Source organism: Mustela putorius, unplaced genomic scaffold (assembly GCF_011764305.1).
Source record: "Mustela putorius furo isolate JIRA1106 unplaced genomic scaffold, ASM1176430v1.1 tig00003845_pilon_pilon_pilon, whole genome shotgun sequence".
Classification (NCBI taxonomy): Eukaryota; Metazoa; Chordata; class Mammalia; order Carnivora; family Mustelidae; genus Mustela; species Mustela putorius.
Genome location: NW_025421998.1, coordinates 12,093,160 through 12,108,280, shown reverse-complemented (window position 1 = coordinate 12,108,280; position 15,121 = coordinate 12,093,160). Strand labels below are relative to the sequence as shown.

The window sequence follows — 15,121 nt, the reverse complement described above, 5'->3', positions numbered from 1 at the left end:
ACTATCTGTCCCTACAATTAACCCGCTTTCTCCAAATGGGCCACATTCCTCCCGTGCCTGCTGTTCCCCGTTAGTGGGGATGACACCTTCCTTGGCTCCAGCTAACGGTCCTCCACGTCAGTCCCCCCAAGCTCAGTCCCCAGCCCCAGGTCTTCCTGACTCCCGCAGATGCAGCCGACGCCCCCACGCATCCCTGTGGAGTCTGGAGGGTCCCATGTCGCCCTATCTGCTGTTCGGATTATGCTTCCCTCCTGCCCTGGATTTAGGGTCCCCCGGGGAGGATGGGATCTTACTAGTCTCTGTAACCCAAACTCTGCCTTGTAAGCTGGGGGCTTCAACAATGGGGAGTTTTATGGGGAAGAAGAAGGAGGAATCATGCAAATAAGTGGAGGGCAGGTGCGTTGAGGTGCACGGGGAGGGCTGGGGGCACAGCGGTTCCGGTGGCCTGGCAGGTGGGCCACACGGGCAGCTCGCCTCAGCGAACATGGTGGAAATGTGCTAGTCACCAGGAAGGATAAAAAAGGTCTGCATCCAGGCACCCTGTGTTTGCCATCAGAAAGATCAAGTTTGTTCTCTGTATGCATCAACGTTTAATTTTCATTGGGGTGAGTAAAACCATAGATTACAGGGCCAGTGTGAGGCAGAATCCCAAGCAGGCCACGTGTTTTTAGAAGCATGCCGACGTCCAAGTTCTGATGGCCCAGTGCTACGTTCTTACGGTGGCGGAACGACCACAATAAAAACATGAAGCCGACCGTCTTTCTCATTCTGAAACGTTCGCTTTATCCATGCGCGGTACCTCTGTGCTGTTGTGAAACAGACCTCGAGGGTTTTTCACCCTAAACCCCGTGCCCACTGAACACCGGGTCCTCGCTCCCCACCCCCAGCCCCTGGCACCCACCACCCATCTTTCTCCAGGAACCCGGCTGCTCTAGGGGCCTCGTGCATGTGGAATCCTGCAATACCCATCCTCTGGGACTGGCTTATTCCACGTAGTGTTCCGTGCTCAGGGTTTGTCTGATGCTACCGTACCGCACGCACGAGAAGACCAGTCCCCCACTCTTCCTTCCCTGGTGATAGGTATTCTGAGCTCTCTGCAACCCCACATCCTCACCCCAGACAGCACACCCGATCTGACGCCATCCCAGGCAGGTCTTTGCATGCCCCTGTGCAGTGCAGAGGAGCAGGCTCCGTCAGGGCTCGCGGACATACCTGTCGGCATAGTCTCCCCGATCCGAAGCAGCCTGCATCCTCCCGCTGACAGCACTTAGCACTGTTCTGCTGGTTGTTCTCAAAATGTTCTGGAAGGGGGACAAACAGCAGTCATTTAAGAGCTGCTTACAAAACCCCAGCTATACTATTTCTGTCCTAGGATAGCAGCTGGCCCTGCTGGGCTGCAGGGAACAAAGCAGGCTAGCCCCCCGTCCTCCCAGAGCCCACGTTCTCGAGGTCATGGGGGGCTGGCTGGAGAGCGGGAGCTGTGGATGCCAGGAGAGTAGGGGGTGACGGGGGAGGCAGGGAGGTCAGATGGGGTCTTCAAACATGGGACTTTGCATGTCCTTCTGAATGAGACACAGGTGTGGGCACCAGAGTGGCATTATCTGACCCATGTTTTGGAAGCCCCGACCTGGCCACTGTTGAAAAAGGCTGAGGAAGGTGAGAATCCCAAGGAAGATGTTTGGAGCTGGCTCTCCATTCAGTCACTTCATCGGCCCTAGAGACAGCCAGCGCCGATAAGGGTAGGACAGCAGCACTGGGTCTCCTGATGGAGTCCTTACCAGACGCAGGGCACCGTAGGCCGTTTGTGTCAAACTAACCAGCACAGACCTCCCTTGACTGACACCGGGGCTGTGTCCAGATGAACCGCCATGGCTAAAAGTAATGTGGACTGGAAAATGCACTGAACACAGCAGCCTCCCAAACACCGAGCTTAGCCCGGCCTGCGATATGCGCGCTCAGAACACTTCATGAGCCGACACCGGGCAAAAGCCTTGGCTACAAAGCTGATTGTATAATAAAGCGGCCACCGTCTGCAGTGAGTGACTGGATGCGGTACTGAGGGTGAGAAACAGAGAGGCCGTGTGGGCGCAGGAGGGCGGTCGGGGCATCAGCTGTCCACCCTTGGGACCGTGCACCTGCCAGGTAGCGAGCTGCCCCTCAGCATCCCGGGAGAGGACTGGTCGCATGTCACTAGCCCGGGAAGAGACGCCATTCAGAATTCCAAGTATGCGAACAGCCACCCTAACAGTCAGTGTGACAAAACAAAGGAACAGCAGAGAAGCAGTTGGGGAGGCCACCAGACCAGTGGGGCTGGCCAGAAAGATGGTGCCACACTGGGAAGGTCAATGGACCACCCGACTCCCGTGACCCCAAGGACCCCCCCACATCAAGTCACGGCCCCCCCGAGGCTGTGGGAGGCAAGACTGACTACCATTTAAATGTAACAAAAGCCCCAAATGTTTTACTTGGCATTAATGAAAGCATAATTCCGATCAGGAGCCCCAAGCTTTACCAGGGAGCAGTTTTTAGGAGAATAAGACACCCTAAGAAGAGAAGCGGTAAGTTTACCCTTGCTGTTCCGTCCTGAAGACAAGAAGACTGAGAGTGTCTGTCTTCCCTCCTGAAAGACCCAGGGTTTGCCACAAGTCAGGGTGGGTGAGGACCCAGCTCAGCTACCCAGTATGTCTGGTCTTGTCCTTCTGAATTCAAGATGCGTTTACCCAAAATCACCCCCAACCTGCCATGTGAACTACAGAAATGGGTTTTATAACCTTCACTGCCCACAACATTCACTTGGGGTAAGAAGTGTAATGACTCAGTTGCGTTTGTTCTAGAAAACCATATTTGCTCATCAACTTCTTATGGAACACTGAACCTACGAACTATGATATTTTGTGGGTCTCAGACCCAATTCCCGAGTGGGGGTGGGGTCCCCCCAAAACACCAAGGGAGTTTCAGATACTAGCAAGAATTCAACTCACTTCTGGCCCCTCCTACCCAAGACAGCATCACACCCCACAGGTGATGGGTTTGGTTCCCCCACGCTGTCCCCCACACACTGAGGCGCTAGCTGGGAGCCCCAGGCTGGCCTCTCTGCTTCTGATCTGCCACTACCAATGGCAGGTTCTAACACTCTCCTCCATAGGTTCTTTTCATTCCCTAGAGGGGCTCACAGAACTCAGGGAAACCCATAGTCATGCTTACCAGTAAAGGATACAATAGAGGATGGGACTGTACAGCCAGATGGGAGAAGAAGGGGGTGTGGCGCTCCCATGCCCCACGACCAGGGTCCACTGTCCCCAATCTCCATGTGCTCACCAACCCAGAAGCTCCGTGATCCCATCCTCTTGGGTTTTTAGGGAGGGGGGTGGTTAGAGGTGGGACTAAGAGTTTCAAGCCAAGAATCACAGGGCTGTTTCCCCCAGCAGCCAGCTCCCCCAGCCCTGGGAAGGGGTCAGAAGGTCTCCTTTAACTTAACACAACACACCCTCTGGCCCTTAGCTAAGGGTGAGTCCAGGGGTCTGGGGAGCTGGGAGCCATGAACAAAGACTGCACGAATGACCAAAGCTGTGTTTCTTCCAAATCCTGATATGGCATGTGACTGTTACCTGATTGGGGTGTAAACAAGTCCTCGCCATAACCTCCTGAAGTCAGGCCTGTCTGTTCTTCCCAGGGAGCACAGCATTTTATAGACTGATGGAGTCTCGGCTTTGCAAAGCCGGTCCGCAGAATGCCTCACCATCAAACCCGCCCCCGGGCTGCAGCCCCTTGGCCCTCCCCTGAGGCCGGGTGGCTGGGGCTCCAGGGAACAGGGCGCTGGGGCTCGGATGGGGCGCAGGTGGGCTCAAGGTCAACAGGAACCACGGAAACCCCAACAGCACAGGCAGGAGGCCCTAGGCCCTGGGGACCCAAGGCTGAATACATATCCCCCATCTGTGCAGAAAGCAGAGCCCCCTCCGGGGGGTGGCTGCACACGGTTTTCACAGAAGCAGGTACAGGCGGGGGTGGGGAGCCCGCTGCTGGACCAGGACAAGCCCACGGCAGCAGGGTCCCCTGGTGTCCCGGAGGGATCCCTGACCTCGAACCTCTAGCGAGCCCCGCTCCCAGAACATGACCAGTGCACCTTGGCCGACACCCTTTCCAGTTAGCCTGAAAACCCCCCTTTGAACTTCCTGGTATGGTGGGTGAGCCTGGGGGAGCTGCCAACAAGAATGGGGCGCACTGTGATCAGCTCATCTTCAGACACAAATGCCCTTGTGTGCACAACTGCGGACCCCATGGGGAGCACTGGGAACTCCCATGAGGAGGACTGGGGATCCCCACGAGGAGGACGGGAATCTGAGCTGCAGGGTGATGTCTGCCAGGGGGCGGGGTGAGGGTGAGGAGGTTCCAGGAGCTCCTGTGAGCCAGCTCCCTCGGGTCATGACAAGAAATGCTGCGTCTGGGCTGACTGCACCGCCCTCTGGGAGTCAGAGCTCATCCTCAGCAGGACGGCGTCCCGCTGTCACTCACATCACTCTCTGGGCCACCGTGCATGGTTCACCCGCCACGGCCGGCTCAGACGCTGCCTTGCTTCTCACACCCGGAGACGGCCTGTCCCGCCTCCACCCCCCCCACCTCCGCCGGCCCTCCCGATGGCCACGCACAGCTGCACTTTGCTCCTCCGTCCGGCTAGTCCAGCCTGAGTAACCGGTCTTCTGGAAGCAAAGCCCGAGCGCCCCAGATGCAGTGGCAGCTGTCTCAGGAATACCTTGGTGTCCCGTGACACCAGCGGGGGTGGGTGCTCTGGTCCCGCGTCTTCTCTCCCACGTGTCCTCGCGCCCGGAGGACCGCTGGCCTTCTTAGTGCTCCTGAAGGGCGTGGGATTAGCGTGGGCCCCTAGGGAAAAGGCAAAGACCAGGTCTGAAGCCTGCAACGTGCAGCCAGGAGAAGGCAGCCGTGGCACACCGTGAGAAGTCCCACCCGGGTTGACGCCACCTGCTTTCCTGTGGGTCACAGAGCTGGGTGCCCGTGGGACCTGCTTCTGAGTGGAAGCCATGTCTGCATTCGGTGCCTTTTCTGTTTCTAACTCACTGATAACAGTGTCTCGGATAAGCCAACGCCAGGCACTGTTGGGGAGCTCCTGGGCCAGAGCCCAAGCTCATCTCCTGACCCGGAGGACCATCCCTCTCTCCTCCAGCACTCAAGCTTTCCCCATCAGAGAGATGGGTACAAAACGGGGAAACCAGTTCCAAAGACCAAGTGGGGATTTTGTGGGGCCAACATGAAGGCCAATAGTACCCGCGAAGTTTAAAAGCCAGGATGCTTCCACACAAGGCCTCTGGATACACACTGCCCAGCTCCCGGGGCCAGCCAGGCCAGCATCCACCTGCCTCACCTTCTGGACAAGAAGGGACGAGCAGTAGGAAGAAGGCCCCCACCACAGACAGAACCGCTGAGGTCAAGTCAGCAAGCCAGGGCGTCATACAACACCTACCCGTGCTGCCAGGCTCCCCCAGAAAAGCTGTCGTAACAGTCAGTCAGGAATTTCCGGGTCAGCATCAGTGAGGTGATCTGTCCCGTGGCTCCCTGCCCCCAAAGGAAGATGAGGTGCTCCACCCAGTGAGAACCCCTGCCCTTCCCCTTGGGGACGATGACCTTGCCTGGAACAATCCTTGCTTGTCTTTGCTAGTAATTTCCTTGTCTCACCTTCCTCCCTATGAAAATCTCCCATTTTGCACTGTTCCTGAGGGCGTATGTCTACATGCCTATGGGATGCCGCCAGCGCCATGAATTACTTAACAAAGCCAATGAGATCTTCACACTTACTCCGTGGAATTTCTTTTTCAAGTCATCCCTATGCCCAACGCGGGGCTCGAACTCATGACCCTGAGATCAAGAGTCTCACGCTCTACCACCAGTCAGCCAGGCATACCGGAATTTTGATTTCTAACCCAAGAATTGCACATGGGTTTAAATCACAGAAGCGGATGGCGGCTTCAAGGGTGTCTGCGAGGCCATTTTCTCTAGTCCTGCAGAGGTCTGAAAATGTCCACAATTCAAAAGCTATAGGAAGCATTTCCACAGAGCCCTGGCTCCACGCACACAGCCTGGGGGCACGAAGCAGAGAGCCGGCCCTGCACATGCAGACATGCAGCCCCCAGAGCAGGTCCCCAGAGCAGGGCCGGAAACGTCAGGTGGAAAGGAGGGGGTGCTCTGGGTTGGCTCCCCTCCCCTCCAATATCCAGGCCCTGGCTTCCATCAGCCACATCACCACCCCTTGTCACCAGAGCTGGTGTCCCCAGCACCGTCCCCAGCACCGCTCAGGCAGCACCCCTGGCCTTCAACCTTCCAGTCTCCCAGGACAACATGCAGACCGACTGAAACACTGAGTCAACGCCACTATTTACTATCAGGCCTCCTGTGGGTTCGTATCTCAGGCTAATAAAAGCCGTCCTGTGGCTTCTTTAAAAATGAGCTGAGTAAATAAATAAATAAATAAATAAAAACTGAGTGTCTGAGCTGCCTCCCACAGAGCCAGACACTGCCCTCGGCATGGACTAACATGTGCCCGACACTGTCTACAGGTGAGCTAGGATAATAAAGTCACCTCTGTTTCTCCGAAACCAAGTGGTTCCCAGAGCCACTGTGGTCAGGTTACAGGAAGGAAAACCCAGCCTCCTCACACGAGCACAAGTGCTCCACACAGGAACGATCATGGGAAAGCATCTTGAAGATACAGGGTCACAAAATGGCACAAACACAAATCCGAAGGAGAAATGAACTCACGAGGGAAATCCACTCCCCACGATTGTCACGTAAGAGTCAGAGGGTTAGTTTCACGCTGGGTTCCGCCCGAGCCCCGATCCCACCAGCACACACACCATGCACACCTGCCTTGCTGGTATTTTAAAGCTCCTCATGTCTGTCAAGGGCATGGCCCGAGTGCAGAACTCAAATATTCCATCGACCTGAAGTAACACTGGAAATTAAGTTTCAAGCAACCACTTAAGACTTTTATTTTAAAAGATGAATAATGGAAGTGTCGTCTTGTGTTGGTGCGGGGAAACCCAGCACTGTGGCTGTGAAGCATCCCCTGTCCCATCACCTGGGCGCCCCCATCACGTAGCTCCATGGGGGACCCCCCCTAGACTCAATGGTTCTCAAAGTACAGCCCTGGATCAGCAGCCTCCCCTCAGACCTCCAAAGGCAGAATGTCTGAGGCAGGCCCTGTAGCCTGGTTTCAGCAAGCCCCCCTGTGAGTCTGATGCCCCCTGGAGTCTGGAGATCCCAGGAGAGGTGAGTAATGGTCCAGAGAGGGGTTCTGGAGCCCAGATGTCACTGATTGGCAAGCTCAGGGCGAGCAGCTGGTGTCTTCTATTCTCGTTTATTCTGTACTTTCTCACCAGCAACCAGGCTAGGATGGCCCCTCCCTGCAGGTGCGGGCAGGGATGGACCCGGGGCTGTGGACTTCGCCGGGGCCCCCGCACAGGGAGTCCCAGCGAGCGGCTCTGGTGCCAGCACCCCTTCCCAGGCCCTTACCGACTGGAGCTCCATCGGAGGGATGAAGGCCCGCGGGCTCCAAGGCTCTCGGGGGCGTGGCGCAGGGGGAGGACCGGAAGCAGGCAGCCCAGATGTACCTAACAGGGTGGGAGCAGAGGAGAGGGCTGCATGACATAGCAGTCTTCTTCTCAGCCAGGCTGTGCCCCCTCTTCCATCCACGTCCGCAGCTTGTGCCTAAACTAAAGAGGGATGCAGTTGGCCGCGCACTGATGGAAAGTTGTTCGTGGTTTTTCAACAGTGTTTTCCAAGTGTGGGGCCTGGCCTCAAACTGTGACTTGAAACAGATTTCTCATCTTGCTTTAAAAGAGCCTCCCTCCCTCCGTCCCTGCTCCCTCCTCCAGCTTCAGCACTGGGGAGCAGAGAACAGAGCAGGGCAGGCCCACAGCCCCCTGCCCACCACACCTCCCCTGTGTCCCCTTCCTTTACCTCTGTGTGGACCAGACCCACCGTGGAACAGAAGGGCCCAGACCAGCGGGGATGAGACCGTGGACTGCATGACAGTGGCCAAACGCACCAGCATGACCCTGCCGTGTGATCCCCACGTGGACCAGGTAGGGAGAGCACAGGTATGTTTCCAGATGAGATCAGGGCGACCACGGGAGACAGGCAGCTGCGCTCAACCGCATCGGTGGTACCTCCAGAGCCAACGATTCACTGCGCCCTCCCACATTCCCCCAAGGACAGAGGGGACACCTGTAGAGCTCCAGACCACTGGCCAGTGGCCCCGAGTACGGCCCCTAATAAGCGGGTGCACAGACTGGGAGGCCCAGTCTGGGGGGCGGGGGTAAGGGAGGCACTGGTTACTCCTCTACATGCTGTGGCTTCTTGGGGCCAGGGACACCTGCGCCTGCGTCCATGGGGCCCCTCACCACCCAGAAAGATCGATCAAATAGTCCTGAACCAAGGTGTGAGGACCGAGTTCTTGACCAGACATGGGGTGCCATTCGGGATGCCACCCAGCACCGCCCCCCCACCCCAGGGCTACGTGCATCTCTGCACTGCAGGTGTGAATTCCGGTCCCCAAGGCTGGGCTCAACTCCCCGTGAGAACACGTGCACACTTTGCAGCGAGCGGTTTCTGACCTCTCTGCACGCCTGCGAAGCTGGGAGAGTAAACTTTCATTTAAGCAGGGACTTCTGAGAAGGGAAGACTGTGTTGACCCCAGCAGCTTCCTGATGCAATGACCAGGCAGCTGCCACCAGATGGCAGACGAGGACCCTTTATGGTGGGCGGTGGGGGGCGTGGGGAGGCAGCAGTGACCACGGTGTTCTGACAAATGGGGACGTCCCTCAGAGGCCTCGGTTCAGCGGCTGAGTGAGGCATCCCCAGGGCCTCCTTCCCACCCCTGACCACACCTGTCTCCCACAGGCCAGGGACATGAGAAAAGGAGAAAAGAGACCATTTGGAACAGCGCACATCCTACTGCAAACCTGGAGGGACACCTGAGAGGACCAGGGGCAGATCAGACAGGGAAGGCCCCGGGGAACCTCCAGCCCCGCAGGCACCTGCCTCCCACCTGGGGCACTGCCAGGGCCGCCTGACCACACCTGACACAGCCGGCCCCTCTGAAGGTGAACTGCACAAAGAAGGGATTGTGCCCTGAGAGTTCAAAGACCTTTTCTAATGCAAAATGGGGGGGGGGTGTTGTAAGGAAAATGTACATACAAGAGAGACTCTCCCTGGCCATGGAGGGTGGCTCTGGCTGCTTTCCCTGACGACACGTGTGCGTGAACCTCCCCTTGGTGGGACGGCACCACTCACCCATCCAGGGACAGGCGTCTGGGATGTTGGGGAGTGCAGATGGCGGTGGCCACCTCGAAGGAGCTGGGCAGGGCCAGCTGAGCCCAGGATCCTGCGGGGACTCTGACACCCCCCCCCAGCCTGCCTGACCTTTCTCCTTCCCCCCGCCCCAGGGCGAGCATGGGAGAGGCACAGGGCACTGGAGTGACTCAGCCCCCAGGACCTCCTCCTCAGAGGCCAGAGCCTCACAGAAGGCAGTACAGGGGAGGTGGGGGGGCACTTCTGCAAATCAGTTCAACGAGGGAGACCTAGACATACCCAAAGCTGTGTCCACCCCCCAACATGATCAGATGCACCAGGGGGGAGAGCAGGGACCCCCCTCCAGGTGAACAGACTGATGGGGCAGGGGAGAGCAGGGACCCCCCTCCAGGTGAATAGACTGACGGGGCAGGGGAGAGCAGGGACCCCCCTCCATGTGAACAGACAGACCAGTGGGAGAGCACCCCCAAAGAAGCGCTATTTACAGGCTTTGCCTTTTGTTCTTGTCTGTGTTTGTTCCTTCAGTGGCCTGGCTATAGGTCTGTGCTCTGGTGATGCTCATTGCTAGGGTCCTTCAACAGAACCAACCCCCCCCCCCCACCACCCGGGTAAGAGTCACACATCACAGACTCTTCAGAAGCCATGAAGTCTGGCGCATCTGGATGGTTTCCAGGGAAGGACCTGTGCCCGTGACCCCTGTGGCTGCAAGACCACAGTGGGTCCTGTGCAGAACTTGGACTGGGAAGGGTCCGAAGTCACACACGTACACATGCCACGGTTTCACACAAACACTCACAGAACACAAGCACACACAGACACATGAGCAGAGACACACATGCAGGCACACACACAATCACACACTTGCACATTCAGACACTCACACGGCACATACGACAGATACACAGAAGCCCTCTCTCACACACACACGCACACACACGCGCACATACACACACGCGCAGGGGCAAGCACACACACACACACACACACACACATTAAGCCCAACTCCGTGGAATATTCCTTTTGAAAGAAAAAGTCCCGAGTACACGCTCTAAAATACAGGTTCTCAAAGTCCCTGCGACCAGCGCCGCTTACCTCTGCGGGTCATCAGAAACACCTTTTGGGGATTCCTGGGCCCTCAGGACTGAGGTCCTTCCTGGTGTCACTGGGTCATGGCCCTGGCCACAGCAGTCAGCTGGCCGGCATCCACCTGTGTTCCCTGGAAGACAGTGCAGGGTGGGGGGTGGCTTATGCTTGTACCCGACACTAGTCACACACGGGGAAGCAGAAACCTTGCCAATAATCTGCTCCCCATCTGAAAAGCTTGATTCCCTACAACTCTCACGGAAAGTTTCTCTTAAGTGCAGGGGTCTCTGCGCATCGGTCTGAAATGGGCCAGCTCTCCAGGGGAAGAGGGCATCTGGCAGCGGAGAGAGTTAGAGAAGCCCCAGCACCCACGATGGACACCACGACAGGGAAAAGGACTGATGGGGGACTGCAGCCCCTCGGTGAGGCCTTGTCCCTGCTCCCACCTGCACGCCACCACTGCACCACCGTTCCCAGGGCTGGCCTGAAGCCTACAGGGATAAAAGTCTCTTTTTTGACTAGTTGTCAGTTCCCTTAATTCTTCATGTCGACATTCTAATTGAATAGAGATTTTACGAAAGTTGGTTTTTTTTCGTTTTGCCTAGAAATCGAGACCACTTTTCTGCCTCCCCCCAGAAGTGTTTATGGGTGCACAAGGCTCTAGAGAAGACAGCGGTGCCCCGTGGAGGCATGTTTTGTGCAGAAGCTGGTTTCCCAGGTCAGGAGGCTGGAGGGTCCCAGGAGGAAGACCAGGGAGCCTGCCGGTTTCCCAGCAGATTTCTTGGAATCCTGTGATTTCTAGAGTGTTGCTGGGGCCCTGCAGACGAGCAGGTGAGTAAACAGGGCCCAGAGCCCCTGGTGGGCTCAGGCCTGTGCTGTTGGCTCAGCACACTTGCGGGGGGCCTGTGCACCCGCCCCCTTGCACTCCGGGACACCTCTTGGCACCTCCATCCCCCTTGCCTCTTCTCTAAGGGACAAAGGCTTTCACAGGAGCTATGCAAACAAGAAGGATCCCTGTGATTTTAAGATAAATACAGACCCACCACCGAGTTGGCAGAGGCCCCTCTCCAAAGCCCTGCCGCGGCCTCTGCCCTGTTATCACTTTCCCATGGGATCTGAAGACCCACTTCAGAGCCACATGCCCCAGGCTGGCATTAGCACCAGCAGTGGGGACAAGGCACTCCAGGCCACGGGGATAACCCAATATGCAGTGACCCTCGGAGAGAAGAAATGTCCCAGTGCCGTCCCACACACTGGCCTCAGCCGCAGCCGCCTGGCACTCCAAGTTCCATTAAAATAAGTAAGATTTCGTGTGTCCATCACCTTGGCCCCGTTTCAGCATGGGACACAGAATGTTCCAGGTGCCGGGAGCCACTGGGGCAGGCCACCCCGGGAACAGGAAGCTGCGGACACAGGGACGCACGGAGGTGAAGTTGGCCCGCTGTGCGGCAGATGGGACTATGTCCCATCCGCTCTCCGGCCAGAAGCTCTGGATGTGATCAGTTAGTGGCTTTCTTTACCAAACAGCCACTGAAACTCTGCACGAGGAGCCGCCAAGACTCCAGAAGTCACCCCCAGAAGTCACCTGCTGGTCCAAAAGGCTCCTCCCCACAACTTTCTGCACCAGGACTGAGCCCCTGGGAGAACCTTCCGGAAGGTGAAGCACCTGATACAGCCATCCAACCCTCAGTGGTTTTTGCTAAGTTTAATGAGCAAAAGCCACCTATTTAGAGGTTTTTTTTAAACCACAAATTCCGTATTTGGGATTTAGTGCCCAGTGCACAAAGGCAGAGTGGCCCCCACACGGTCTGCCAGCATGTCCCTAAAATCACAGTGCCAACCAGCTCTGGGACACTGTTCCTCACAGGTAAAAGGCCTTTCTGGGCTCTCCATGCAGATCCGGCTTGGGCTGTGACTGCAGGACTCCATCCCCACCTCAGAATGGACCTAGCTGGGTGCACCTGGCACATTGCTCCCACCTGGAGGTCCCCCCCCCACCGCCCGGCCCCCCGCCCAGGGCATGCACGCATTCATTGTCCTCTTTACATGACCCAGGCCTCCCCCATCAACACACCAGCATCACGCTGGGGGCGAATTCGGTAATTACACTGCAGCAAAGGTGAGGGGAGCTGCTAAATGCTGGTAGATGTGAACTTACCGTCCTTTGAGCTGACCCGGGGAAGGGGCTGCAGCACGGAGAGCAGGGGCAGGGCTCGCAGGAGCACCCTCCAGCCCGGGCCCCCGCAGACTGCTCCCATAGGGCCTTCTACTCGAACTGGACAGCAGCAGGTACGCCCAACAATGGGCCCACAGCAGCAGGACAGCCCTCCCCTGTCCCAGCAGCAGAGGGCCTGGCCAATTGGGCTCGTGCTGGCGGGGGAGCTGGGGGCTCACCCGCCCACTCCCCCCCACCCCCCCACCCCACCTCCACCCTCCCCCAACGAAGCCTCACAGGAGCTGTCACACCTGGCATAAGTCCTATCCGGTGTGACCCTGCAGAGTGTAAGTCTGGCCAGGGAGGTGCCCATACAAAGTGGGTGACAGTGAGGGTGAGGGGGTGCCCGGCGCTCCCAGCAGAGGTCAGCCTCCTAAAGCTAGGGGCGACGGGCCTGCATATTCACACACTGACTGAATTGGATAGGTAGGCGGCACCTGCCCCTCCAGAATCTCTTCTCCCCATGGGCTTCTAAAGGAAACTACGTATCCAGAAGCCAGGATCTGAACACCCTCGTAAGTGATCCCAAAGGCCTGTGCACTCTGGCCACTTGGAGGGGCTGCCATCCTGCTGGCCTGACCTGGTTGCTAGTTGTTCTCCTTCCTTCTCCCTCTCCCATCCCCTCCTCCCTCTCTCCCCCTCCTCTTCTTTTTGCTCTCTTCCCTCTCCCATCCCCTCCCTCCCACCTCGTCCTTCTCCTCACGCACTCCTCCCCTCCTCCCTCCCTCCCTCCACTCCCTCTTCTCCCCTTCCCTCTTCTACCCCCTGCCTCCTCCATTCCCTCCCTCCCTCCTCTTCTTCCTACCCCCTTCCCTTCTCAATCTCTTCTCTCCCCTTCCCTCCTCTTCCCTTCCCACCCCCTCCCTCCCTCCTCCTAATTCCCCCTTTCCCCTCTGCCTCCTCCCCCCCCTTCCCTTCCCCCCATCCCCTTTTCCCTCTCCTTCTCTGCAAAGTCACAGGGACACTGACAGGACACAGATCATCACAGAAGTCATTACTCAGCACTGAAGACTTCAGTGATCAGTGATTTTTCTCTTACAAAATACATTACGAGCAAGAAGATAACATAACCTGTTTTGCATTTATCTTGTTCCAAGACAGTAATTAAGAAAAGCACAAGACGGTTTGGGGGAATTTCTTGGGGTCCACAATACACATTGTTACATGTGGGTAGGGTAGGGCTGCTGGTGGCACCCAGCCCTGCATGGGCCTCCCACACTGGTCTCTTTCTTCCTTTGACCTTCTATCTGGAGAAGATTCTCCCTGAAATCTACACCAATCAAAACTATTGATACAGATAACTGATAAATTGTAAAATAGAAATAAGATCATCTTTGGAAACTTTGCTATATCTGACCACTCAGGTTACATGTCCGTGTGCGCATGCGCTCCTCAAGGAGGGTTCAGGACACGCCCTCACCCTGGTCCCTGGTTCCTCTGGGCAGGGGCCCCTCTAAGCTTCTAGAAGTCCCTGCACAGCTCAGTGGGAACCACCAGTGACTCACCAGGTTACTTCAGACATGTACACTATGAAGGGAGGTCCCTGTGTTGCTAGGGGCAGATGAACCACCAAACACCCCAAAACCACCCTGAGCAGGACCTCTCGATGGGACAAGCCTCACACTCCAGCCCCTGCCCCAAGAACTCAGCTGCCAGGGAGTGAAGGTGAGCAGGGGCAAGGCCCCCCACCTCCTTAGAGGTTTGCCCTGAGGGAGAGAAAGAAGGCAAAGGGACAAAAGCAGGAGGGGTCGCCCTGGCCCCAGTCCTGCTGTCACTCTCCCCTCCCACCCAGCTAGCCAGACCTGGGGTTTCCCTCCCTAAGGAGGACAGAGGGGCTGCGGTCACCCTCTGCTGGGAGCACATGCCTAGGGTCAGGGCGTGCTGGGGAGTGATGATCAGAGCCTCCTGCGCACCACTGGGCAGACCCACGAGACCCAGTTTGGGGACCAGTCCGGGAGTGGGGGGCACTGGTTTCTCGGCCTGCTCCTCAACTCAGAAAGCGCCTGAGGGCTGCACTTCCTTTAACCCCACAGAGGCAGCCTCTCTGAGACACTATGCCTGGGACAGGGATACAGAACCCAAGTCCCCTGTGCCTCCCAGGGTCTCTGATGGAACCGGAGCTCACTCAGTGGGGTTCAGGGAGGCGGCCCCATCCCCGGCCCCATCCCCGTGCTCCCAGGGGTCTTCCCTCTGGTAATTACAGATATGCAAAGCCTGCCCCACCCCCCACCACCCGGCTAGCCTGGGCCCCAGTGGCTGTCACACTCTCCTCACCACAGGTTCGGCTACACTGGCTCCGGCTCCTCTGCAGGCCAGGACGCAGGCATTCTGCAAAGCGCTGCTGCCTCGCTGGTGCACGACTCGCACCGCGACCCTCCTGCGATCTCACACGACAGGTGAGAGGTTACTCTTCTACTCAGGAAAGGACACGCGTGAAAACGAAGTGGAAACAGTCTTTGCTGGTGATTATGGACTGCATTCAGATAATAAATATTATTACTC

General features: G+C 57.3%; 2 long non-coding RNA genes across 3 annotated transcripts; one reads left to right on the top strand and one right to left on the bottom strand.

The window, feature by feature from the left end:
- Positions 1 to 436: 436 nt before the first annotated feature.
- LOC123394852 lies at positions 437 to 2,194 on the bottom strand. Its single transcript, XR_006609568.1, has 3 exons — positions 1,779 to 2,194; positions 1,213 to 1,301; positions 437 to 806 (listed from the first exon to the last, which is right to left on the bottom strand). It is a non-coding gene; the product is annotated as an uncharacterized LOC123394852 (long non-coding RNA).
- A 98-nt stretch (positions 2,195 to 2,292) lies between these two features.
- LOC123394851 lies at positions 2,293 to 15,121 on the top strand. Of its 2 annotated transcripts, none has more exons than XR_006609567.1 (6): positions 2,293 to 2,558; positions 7,984 to 8,093; positions 8,911 to 9,113; positions 10,686 to 10,826; positions 11,010 to 11,235; positions 14,899 to 15,121. It is a non-coding gene; the product is annotated as an uncharacterized LOC123394851 (long non-coding RNA). The 2 variants fall into 2 exon arrangements; XR_006609566.1 differs by lacking the exon at positions 14,899 to 15,121 and adding an exon at positions 11,932 to 12,195.